This window comes from Moschus berezovskii, chromosome 16 (genome assembly GCF_049115385.1).
Source record: "Moschus berezovskii isolate FMDL1 chromosome 16, NW_MosBer_1.0, whole genome shotgun sequence".
Lineage (NCBI taxonomy): Eukaryota > Metazoa > Chordata > Mammalia > Artiodactyla > Moschidae > Moschus > Moschus berezovskii.
The window spans coordinates 20,026,242-20,037,470 of record NC_142475.1 but is presented as its reverse complement, the minus strand read 5'-3'; the positions used below and the strand labels follow the sequence as shown (position 1 = coordinate 20,037,470).

The following is an 11,229-nucleotide window of genomic DNA, read 5'->3' as shown; positions in this document are numbered from 1 at the left end:
CCTCCCACTCCCGCCCCACGGAGCCGCCTGATGCTTCAACAGCCGCCTCTTCCAGAACCAGTGGACACGCTCACTCTGTGGTTTCCATGACACTGCACTTTCCCACGTCTCCTCCGGATTTCTGACAGCTCGTTTCCTTGCTGGCCGGCGTGGTCTCCTCCCGGCTTCTCGTCATGGGCATGTCCAGGGCGCTGCCCTCGGCTCTTACCCCAACGGGTGCCCACCGCCTCCTCTGGAGGGCTTTCCTCCTGGTGGCCTGGTGCCACCTCCCACCACTGTGGCCCGTGGGGCCTTGGCTACCCACGGTCCCCAATCCCACACGGCCAGCATTCACAGAAGTTCTTGTCCTACCTCCTATGACTCAAGTCCTAAATCACAGACGGTCAGACTGGAGGGGCGTGGGGGCCGGAGGAGGGCGGAGGGGTTCGAGTTTGGGTTGGCCAGGCAACCAGTACCTGGGAAGACTTAACCACACCCCCTGAGCCTGGGCTACTGGAGGTCTGTGAGAGGCAAGCTTGTGCAAGGCTAAGGATATAGGACTCTGGGAACCCACTGCCCAAGTTCAGAACCTGCCTCTGCTACTTGCTGCTGTGACTCTAGGCAAGTTCATCCATTTGTTCATTAATTTATTTAACAAATGTTAATTGAACCCCTACTGTGTGCCAAATTCTGCTGAAAATACAAACAGAAACACAAAAGGACTCCCGACACTCTTGATGTTTGGGCTTCCCTGGTAGCTCAGCTGGTAAAGAATCCACCTGCAATGCAGGAGACCCCAGTTCAATTCCAGGGTCGGGAAGAGCCCCTGAAGAAGGGATAGGCTACCCACTCCAGTATTCTTGGGCTTCCCTGGTGGCTCAGGTGGTAAAGAATCCACCTGCTATGTGGAAGACTTGGGTTCTGTCTCTGGGTTGGGAAGATCCCCTGGAGGAGGGCATGGTAACCCCCTCCAGTATTCTTGCCTGGAAAATCCCCATGGGCAGAGGAGCCTGGCAGGCTGCAGCCCATGGGGTCACAAAGAGTCGGACATGACTGAGTGACTAAGCACAACACAGCACTCTTAATGTTTAGTTAGACTCAAATACTATCCAAACAAATGCTAAATTATGACCGTGACAAGCAAAGTGAGGGAGAGATCCAGCCTGCTCTGAGAACCCAACTGAGGATGGTCTTATCAGAAGGGTCAGGGGTAGCTTCCTTGAGGACCTGACCTTCAAGCTCAGATCTGAGGGATGAGTGGAATTATAAGATGTGGCTGACTGAATAATGGCCCCCAAAGATGTTTACGTTCTAATCCCTAGAATCTGTGAATATGTTCCCTTACATGGCAAGGGAGATGTGATTCGCTTAAGGGTTTTGTTTTTTTCTTTTTTGGCCACACTGTGCAGCTTGTAGGATCTTAGTTCCCTGACCAGGGATCGAACCTGGGCCATGGCAGTGAAAGCCCCAAGTCTTAACCACTGGACCACCAGGGAATTCCCTCCAGTTAAGGATCTTAAGATGGGAGATTCTCCTGGATTATCGATGTGGGCCCAGTGTAATCACAGGTGTCCTTATAAGGAGGAGGCAGAGGGTCAGAGAAGATACGGCAATAAAACCAGAGGTCAGAGTAATGGCGTTGATGGAAGGGGGCCGTGAGCCATGGAAACCTCTGGAAACTGGAAAAGGAAAGGAAATGAATTCTACCCTAGAGCCTCTAGAAGGAAGGAAGCTTTGCCTACCCATCTTGGACTTCTGACCCCAAAACTGTAAGTTGATAAATCTGTGTTAATTTAAGCCACTAGTGTGTGAAAGTCTGTTACAGCAGCAATAGGGAAGTAACACCATAGGAGAAGAACAGAAAAGCGTGTGCCAAGGCTGGGGGTGAGAAATGGAGTCCTGTGATCTAAAGAAAGAAGGTGTGTATGTGTGGGTGTGAATGGGGGGCGGCGATCAGGGGTGGGAGTCAGGAGGCTGGACAGCTCGGCAGGGCCAGACCATGATTGACAAGCAGCTCCTGTTTGGCTAATGTTGTTAACCCCTCTAAGGGTCAGATTCCTCACTGGTAAAAGGATGACTTTGTAGCTTTGTTGAGAGAACGGAATGAGATTGTCTACGTGGAGCTCTTACTTAGTGAGTGCCCATTTAATGGTAAGCGTGTTATGATCCCACGGTTTCGCGAGTGGGAAATCTGTGAGATTCCTTTGGGGCTGCTGAGGATCAGGAGGGGCAGAGGAGGCAATTCTGCCCTCAAGCTGGACTTACATTTATTTGCCCATTGGACTTGGCTTCTGGTTAAGATCGTGTTTGAATAAGAGGTTCCTCAGCTAAGACACAATTTGAGAGCTGCTACTCTAACCTGACTCTGCTTCTTCTGTTGAGGAAACCATGGCCTGGGGTTGCCCATGGCTAGTACTGCCTCCGAGCCAGCCAGAGAACCCAGCCCCCAATCACTGATGCCTTGATTCTCTGCGGTCCAGGGTTCTGGACCTTAGGGTCAGACTGGCAGCTTTGTAATATGGAGTCCGCTTCCCTTCCTAGCCCTGCTTCCTGCGATCTGCGTCCTAGGTTCATGCGCATCTTCTTTGTTTCTTGTCACTCTCCCTCACAGGACGCTAAGGTCCATGGGGGCAGGAACCTCGTGTTTTGTTAACCACAGGATCTCCAGGGCCTGACACTGTGTTTGGCATGTGATAGTCACAGGAAACACTTTGAAACGCTCACTCTCAGGCACTGTCCAATGTTGTCTGCACATGTTCCTGGTTCACGCATGCAGGTGTGCTGCCACTTCAGTCGTCTCTGACTCTTTGCGACCCTATGGACTGCGGCCCGCCAGGCTCCTCTGTCCATGGGATTCTCCAGGCAAGAATGCTATAGAGGGTGGCTATTCCCTTCTCCGAGGATCTTCCTGACCCAGGAATCGAACCTTGGTCTCTTATGTCTCCTGCATTGGCATGTGCGTTCTTTACCACTAGCGCCACCTGGGAAGGCACTTCCTGGTTCATTGCTTGTTGCTGTTGTTCAGTTGTGTCTGACTCTCTGTGACCCCATGGACAGCAGCACGCCAGGCTTCCCTGTCCTTCACTATCTCCCAGAGTCTGATCAAACTCATATCCATTGAGTCGGTGATGCCATCCAGCCATCTCATCCTCTGTTGCCCCCTTCTCCTCCTACCCTAGATCTTTCCTAGCATCAGGGTCTTTGCAAATGAGTCAGCTCTTTGCATCAGGTTGCCAAAGTATTGGAATTTCAGCTTCAACATCAGTCCTTCCAATGAATATTCAGGACTGATTTCCTTTAGGATGGACTGATTGGATCTCCTTGTAGTCCAAGGGACTCTTAAGAGTCTTCTGCAACACCATAGTTCAAAAGCATCAATTCTTTGGTGCTCAGCCTTCTTTATGGTTCAACTCTCACATCCATACGTGACTACTGGAAAAACCATAGCTTTGACTAGATGGACCTTTGTCGGCAAAGTGAGGTCTCTGCTTTTTAATACACTGTCCAGGTCTGTCATAGCTTTTCTTCCAAAGAGCAAGTGTCTTTTAATTTCACAGCTGCTGTCACTGTCCACAGTGATTTTGGAGCCCAAGAAAATAAAATGTCACTGTTTCCATTGTTTCCCCATCTATTTCCCATGAAGTGATGGGACCAGGTGCCATGATCTTAGTTTTTGGAATGTTGAGTTTTAAGACAGCTTTTTCACTCTCCTCTTTCACTTTCATCAAGAGTCTGTTTAGTTCCTCTTGACTTTCTGTCATTCCTGGTTCATAGTTACCCCTAACTCACACTGTCGGCTCTTGAGGTATTGACAAAACTTCTTATCACTTGTGCTCCTGAGTGAATTTCTTTGCCTCCTCTGTAAAATGGGGGTCTACAACATGAACGGTGGTGACAGTGGGGGTGAAGTGGCATCGTGACATCTGCCTGTCTCCACGCAGGAAAGGTTGGCCGTCGAAATGACCTCATTGCACAGGGTGCCAAATTGCTCTGGTTCCAGCCACCCTGTTTTGATAGGGCCACTGCTGCAGCCTGGTCCCCTGAGCTGTGAAGGATTGCTTCCCTCCATCGGCCAAGTCACTTCCTGCAAAGTTTCTCCTTCCCCCGCCTCCTCCTCTTCCTCCCCTGGGCCCAGACCAGCACATCTGCCCTTTTGGGCTCTAGCTCTTTCCCACTGCAATCACCTCCACAGGGCTGCTTCCTCCTCCACGTCACTTCCACTGCTTCCTTTCTTGTCAGGGACCCATGAAGATCTCTGCAACCTGTGTCATCAAATGGGACCCTGCTGGGATCCTGAGGACAGCATCAATCTGCTAAGGGAAACACACTGACTGAAACCGCCCACCCTGGCCAGGTACCATGGTAAGCATTCCTGTGAGTTCTTTTACAACAGGAAGTCCCAGTGAGGAATACGGAACTAACAAGCCTCTGCCAACCGGAACAGTTTAAGAAAGGTCAAAAGGAAATGCCATGTGTCCTGCCATCTCCCAGAATCCTTCTCTCTGGCATCCATCTTGGCTGAGCAATGCGTGTACCACCAGAAAGGACCCGGAGTTGAAATGATTGGCCAAAGGAAACCCAGAAACTAATCCCATCACCATAAAACCCGAGACTGTGAGCCACATCGCAGAGCAGTTCTTCTGGGTTCCCTTATCCTCCTGCTCTCCACCCAGGCGCCCTTTCCCAATAAAATCTCTTGCTTCATCAGTGTGTCTCCTCGGACAATTCATTTCCGAGTATTAGACAAGAGCCCCCTTTCGGGCCCTGGCAGGGGGTGCCCCTTCCTGCAACAAGTCCGTGCCCTGCCCCGTGGCTCCCAGACCACCACTAATACCCCCAGCAGCAGCCACTACCTGTGGCCTGGCCCCACCCCCAGCCTTTGCTGGACCTTCTCCTCTGTACCCCTCCAGCACCCCTTGCTCCATCGCTGCCCGTCTTGCTGGGTCTACAAGTATCTTTCAGGCATCGAATGTAAACTAGTGTGCATGTCAGATCCCTGAGGACAAGGACCGGCTCCTGTCACTTGTGCTTTTCAGTAACTCTGGAATCTGTCCCTCTGACGCCATTCCCACCACCCTAGTTGAGGCCGCCCTGGCCTCACACCTGAATGATCACAAAATGTCATAGTCTGTCTGCTCTGGCCTTGCCCGCTCCCATCAGGCATTGCGGTGACCTTCTCAAGCACAGTGAGCTCACGGCACTCTCCTTTGGGCTCCTCCGTGTCCCTCAGGGGAGCTCTTACCACCAGTTACCACTCCTGCCCCATCTCACTAGATCCAGACAGTGAACTTGACTTGCACTGGCTTGAACAGAGTGGGTTCTCCGGGAGGTGAAAGTTTCTTCCTTCTGCTTGGGACACTCCCTGCCCTCTCTGCCCCACCCCTTCTACCCATCGGGCTATTCCCTGTTCTTACCTAGATCTCAGCCGAGAGGTACCTCCCAGGAAAGGGCTCTCCAGTTACTTGCAGCCGTGGCCCCGTGCCTCATCGGTGAGCCTAGAGCACCCCGCAAATTCCCTGCTTTACTGGAATTATATCTGTCTGTTGCTCATAGCCCCATTTGCCTGTTGGCTCTTTTGAGAGAAGGGCCCTTGTGCCCACTACCTGGAGCCGAGCACAGTGGCTGACACGTTGTTCTTGTGGTTTAGTGTCTCAGCCGTGTCTGACTCTTTTGCGATCCCATGAACTGTATCTGCCTGGCTCCTCTGTCCGTGGAATTTCCCAGGCAAGAATACTGGAGTGGGCTGCCATTTCCTGACTCGGGGCTCAAACTCGCAGCTCCTGCATTGCAGGTGGATTCTTTACCTCTGAGCCACCTGGGAGGTCCACCTGGCACATAGTCGGTCCTTAACAAACACTCGTTCAGTTGAACTGAACTGCTCCAGAAGCTCCACCAGGTTCCCCATCTTTCCAGATCCGACCAGCCGCTCCTGATAACAAAAACCACGCTGACACTTGTTAAGTGCTTGTTATGCACCTGGCACGAGGTTAAGTGCCTCACTCATATTGCCTCTGCTTATTCCTCAACAACCTTGTGAGGTAAGCACAATTTTACAGACGCCAAGGCTTAGATAGGCAAATGAACCACCCTAAGGTCACACAGCTAGAAAGGGGTAGGGCTGGACTGGTATCCACTTGCTGACTTGGAAGTCTTCCTTCTCGACCCCAAGATGACACTGTCCTCCATGTCTGCTTGTTCCCCCACCCTCTCCACGATCCCTCTCCTTCCTCTGATCCCCTCAGGGTCTCTGCCTTCCCAGATCCTCCTACCACATCATCTATGCCTGCAGTTTCCTGGTTCCACACTGCTCTGAAAGATTCTGTAGCACAGAGGTACTTAACCAGTTAATCTCTCTGACTAATGATAAACTCCCCAAGGTCAAAGATTATGCTCTGTTTCTCTCGGAGCCCCCGGGATACCCAGCACAGTGGTTTGTTGTTGTTCAGTTGCTCAGTCGTGTCTGACTCTTTGTGACCCCGTGGACTGCAGCCAGGCTTCCCTGTCCTTCACTCTTTCCCAGAGCTTGCTCAAACTCAGTAATGCCATCCAACCATCTTGTCCTCATCATCCCCTTCTCCTCCTGCCTTCAATCTTTCCCAGCATCGGGGTCTTTTCTAATGAGTTGGCTCTTTGTTCAGGTGGCCAAAGCATTGGAGCTTCAGCTTCAGCATCAGTCTTTCCAATGGATATTTAGGACTGGTTTCCTTTAGGAAGAACTGGTTGGATCTCCTTGCAGTCCAAGGGACTCTCAAGAGTCTTCTCTAACACCACAGTTCAAAAACATCACTTCTTCTGCATTTAGCCTTCTTTATGGTCCAACTCTCACCTCCATACATGACCACTGAAAAACCATAGCTTTGACTATAGCACAGTGCTTGGCACACAGTTGATATCCTCCAGTTCACTAGCAAAGGCCAGGTCCCCAGGTTCTCGTCCATCTGAGGAGTTGGCTCAGGAGGTTCTGAGCTCTCTTCTTCTCTCCATGATTCCGCTCTGGCTTCTGTCTAGTCCTTGATGTTTTGGGACCTTATGAATCACAGAGACCCACAGAATTCAGGGGAAGAGAATGCCAAGATTTCTTGAGGCCAAATGTGTGATCAGCATATCCAACTTCATTTTCCTGTCCAGGGAGTCCCATTTTTTATCATATGTTTCTGGAAACGATGTCATAAATCAGATTATCAAAAAAAAGGCTGTATTTAGTCAGCAAAAAATGTAGTGTATTGAGCACTTTTGAATACACCAAAGGCTAAGTGATGGAAGCTAAAGTTAATGTGACAGGGCTCTGCTTTCAGGGGTCTCACTGTCTTGCTGGAGTCACGAACCAATTCATCATAGTGAAAGACCCCTGAGGTTCACACTCTGGCTCCCGTCTGCTCTGCAAAGTCTCCAAGTGTTTCTGGACGTTTCCTGCAGTGTCTCACGTGGGCTCAGGGCTAAGTACAGGCATTGCCCCGAGCACGTGATTCCAGTGGTTGTTTCCTCCTCTTCCCCGCTCCGGTCTGTGGCCTGTGGACTGCACCCCTTCGGGGTACCCGGGGCAGATAGAGAAGCAGGTTGTGGCCCTGGGGTAATGTCCCAGGGCACTCCCCTCCCCGTCAGCGTCACACCCCATCAGGGAGCCATAAACCGCGGCTGGTGGAGCCCCTGTCTTACAGCCTTTCAGTGAAACGGCTCTGCAGTGGCTGACGTGGCTGTCTAGGACCACCTTTACACACAGCTCAGACCCGATCCCACAGGTTCTGAGGAAGCACTGAGGCTTTCCCCCTTTCCAGTCACCAAAGGCTCTCTTGCTGCCTGACGGTCTCCACCCTGGGATCTGTCTCCCCCAGAAGGCTCCTCTCTCTGCACTTCCTCAGCAGCATCAGCTTCTGGCAGCTGTCTCACCATTTCCCCTACACAAGCCTAGGCATGTCCCAGTTTTCCCTCAAGCACAGCACTCCAGTCCCACCTGTTTCTCTTAAACACGTGCTTCTTATTCATGCTCAGATGTAGAAAAAAGACAAGAAAAAGACTCCAAGATGTTTTGACTCTGGGAGGTTTTATTTTCTTTTTCATATTCTGCTGTGTTTTCCAAGATTTAGAAAATAAGCCTGCATCCCTCATGCAATGCCCCCACCCCCACCGCAGTAAAAGCTTTTATTGTGGTGGATGTTTTTGTTCAAATATAAAATTAACAACACAAGCTGTAGAAGCAAAGTGGAAAAAGAAAGATGAACTCCAGAGTGTTAGGGGGAAGTAGAAAAGCTTTCAAAAGGAATAATGTTACAATTGGAGGTTCCTGAACAAATGAATCATAGATACAGCCAAGCATATACCATAAGTCAATGCCATAGTAACTGTAAATCTCCACAGTTATTCAAAGGAGTAAAATTATTTTCCAAGTCCTACAAAAATCTATGTATCACTTTGATTATATAAAGGGTTGCAACAAACTTTCAAGTGTATGTGTCACATATTAAAATGCACACACAACTCTTACAACATGTCAAGGCATAGAAGGTTGGCTATAGAAAAAGTAGACATCTAATTAACAGTCATTTTGTTCACCTTTGACTTCAGAAGTACACGATGCTTGATCTCACGCCGTCCTTTTCTCTGAAGCAAACCAGAATATTCAAAATCATTCCTTGGAGCTCTGTGCTGGGCTGCTTGAGGATGAGGGATAGCATTAGGTATCTGTTACCGACGATAATGATGCTGTCTCTTTGACTGAAAATCGTTTTAAATATCCAGAAGGGCTGACGCAGAATCCTCTTCTTCCTCCCCGTCTGTGTATTAAAAGCCACCAGGCAGGGTTTCAGGGTCAGGGTTAACAATGGTCTCCAGGAAGGCTGCTGCAGCCTCTGAAGACAGTCCTCCCCATCTTTCCCAACACATGGACCACTGAGCAGCTGTCATTTTAACTGGCAGCCTTCAGAATACAGAACTGCTGTTGGTTTTCTTCATCTGGGACAGTGGTAAAAAACAGATGGGGGTTGGGTACTGAGGTGCGGGAACTCATCGAACCCCGAGTGTGGATCACAGAATTAAAAGTACACTCAGGATGGAAGAGACCTCTGCTATGAACTGCTCCCCGGTGGCTTAGCTGGCAAAGAATCCACCTGCAATGTGGGAGACCTGGGTTCAATCCCTGGGTTGGGAAGATCCCCTGGAGAAGGGAAAGGCTACCCACTCCAGTATTCGGGCCTGGAGAATCCCATGGACTCTATAGTCCATGGGGTTGCAAAAAGTCGAACACAACTGAGCGACTTTCACTTTCCACTTTCCATGAGCTGCTCCAACTTCTAAGCCACCACCACTGACCCGAGAAAGCACCTACTCTGTGCCTGAAATTACTACAGAGATGGTTTTATTTCATGTAATCCATACAACCCTGTGGAGTAAATAATAGAAACCCCATTTTACAGATGAGAAAACAGAGGCTCTGTGAACTTAAGAAACTTATCAGTATATTAGTTTGCTGAGGCTGCCATACAAAGTGCCACAAACAGGGTGCCTAAAACAACAGAAAGTATATTGCCTCACCGTTCTGGAGGCTAGAGGTCCATAATCAAAGTGTCAGAAAGGTTGGTTCTGGGGGGTGGGAGAAAGAATCCATTCCATGCATGCCTTTCTCCTCGCTTCTGAGGGTTGCCAGCAGCCCTTGGCATTCTTCAGCTTATAGATACCTCACCCCAGTCTCACCCTTCACCCTTTACGTGCTATTCTCCACGTGTGTGTCTGTGTCTCCAAATTTTCTCTTAAAAGAAAAAAAAAAAAAAGCCAGCCTTTATTGAATCTGTTACAATGTTGCTTCTACTCTTTTTTGTGTGTGTGGACATGAAATCTTGCTACCATTTATTTGAGGTGGTTTAGTTGCTAAGTTATATCTGACTCTTTGGGACCCCATGGACTGTAGCCTGCCAGGCTCCTCTGTCCATGGGATTTCTCAGACAAGAATACTAGAGTAGGTTGCCATTTCCTTCTCCAGGGTGCTTCTATTTTATGTTTTTGGCCTCAAGGCATGTGGGATCTTAGCTCCCCAACCGGGGATTGAACTCATAGCCCCTGCATTCGAAGGCGAGGTCCTAACCACTGGACCACCAGGGAAGTCCCAGATTTTCCCTTTTTCAGGGACAGCAGTCATATTAGAGTAGGGTCCACTCTAATGACTTCATGTTAACTTGATTATCTCTACAAAGACTCTATTTACAAATAAGGCCACATTCTGAGGTCCTGGGGGGTCAGGACTTTAACATATTTTGGGGGGAACTTTGGGGTCACAAAGAGTCAGACACAACTGAGCAATTAACACTTTGGGGACTTCAACAATTCAGTCTACAACATAAAGACATCAGTTCTGATAAGTGATGGAGACAATATTAAAAACCTAGACTATCTGATAGCAGCTCTTAACCAAGACCCCATCCCGCCTCCTATCTGGCTCTTCTGGCTGTCTGGCTCCCTTCTATAGAACATATCTAGGAATGGAGATTGGCGGCCACACAGGATGTGCCCACCTACCACGTCTGAAGATTTCCTAAGTATAATCTCTTATTTTCTATGCTCGCCTCTGAGAGATATACAAATACCACAAGGATTTTCTCCATGCAGATGTTGACAGACGTTGGCTTTGATAGAGAAACGTTCCCATCTTCATTGACCACTTTTGCAGGAACCACAAGCTCCTGGCCAGTGCACCGCCGACCCCTACAGCCCTTCCTCAAGAGACGGGAAAGGGCACCTCTGTTTTCATGCTAATGAGTGTGCGACCCCTCACTTTCTGGTTCTCACAGCGACATCTGACACCATCATTCCATGTGTCAAGGGAGAGACCTGCAGGTGCCACAGAGAGACAGGAGGAGGTGCTGGAGGAGGGAAGGTGGGTGAAATGCTCGACGCTTCATCATGATTCAAGTACATGCGCCTTCATGCCCACCACCCCTGTTTTTTAAAGAGCACCTTGCACACGACTCTTAAGCTTAGTCAGGCTTTGTCTTGGTTCTCTCACTGGGAGCTGGTCATCTCTGAACGAGTGTGTTAAACCAGGCCTGAGTAACCCCAGGACCCAGGTCATCCTGGATCTTGGCGACCCCACAGGTGGATGAGGTGGTCACTGGACAAGGCAGACCCCCCCAAGGGTCCTGTGATAGAATGGTTGAGAACCTCCAAGAAAGGACTTGCTGAGAGGGGTGCCTCACTTCACCCCACCCAAGGGCTGGCCCCCAGCCAGTAAGACCTAGGCTGGGATATCGAAGGCCTGCAACT

General features: G+C 49.7%; 1 non-coding gene across 1 annotated transcript; it reads right to left on the bottom strand.

The window, feature by feature from the left end:
• Positions 1-1,403: 1,403 nt before the first annotated feature.
• On the bottom strand, positions 1,404-1,475 carry TRNAE-UUC (transfer RNA glutamic acid (anticodon UUC)). The gene has a single exon. It is a non-coding gene; the product is annotated as a tRNA-Glu (tRNA).
• Positions 1,476-11,229: the final 9,754 nt, after the last annotated feature.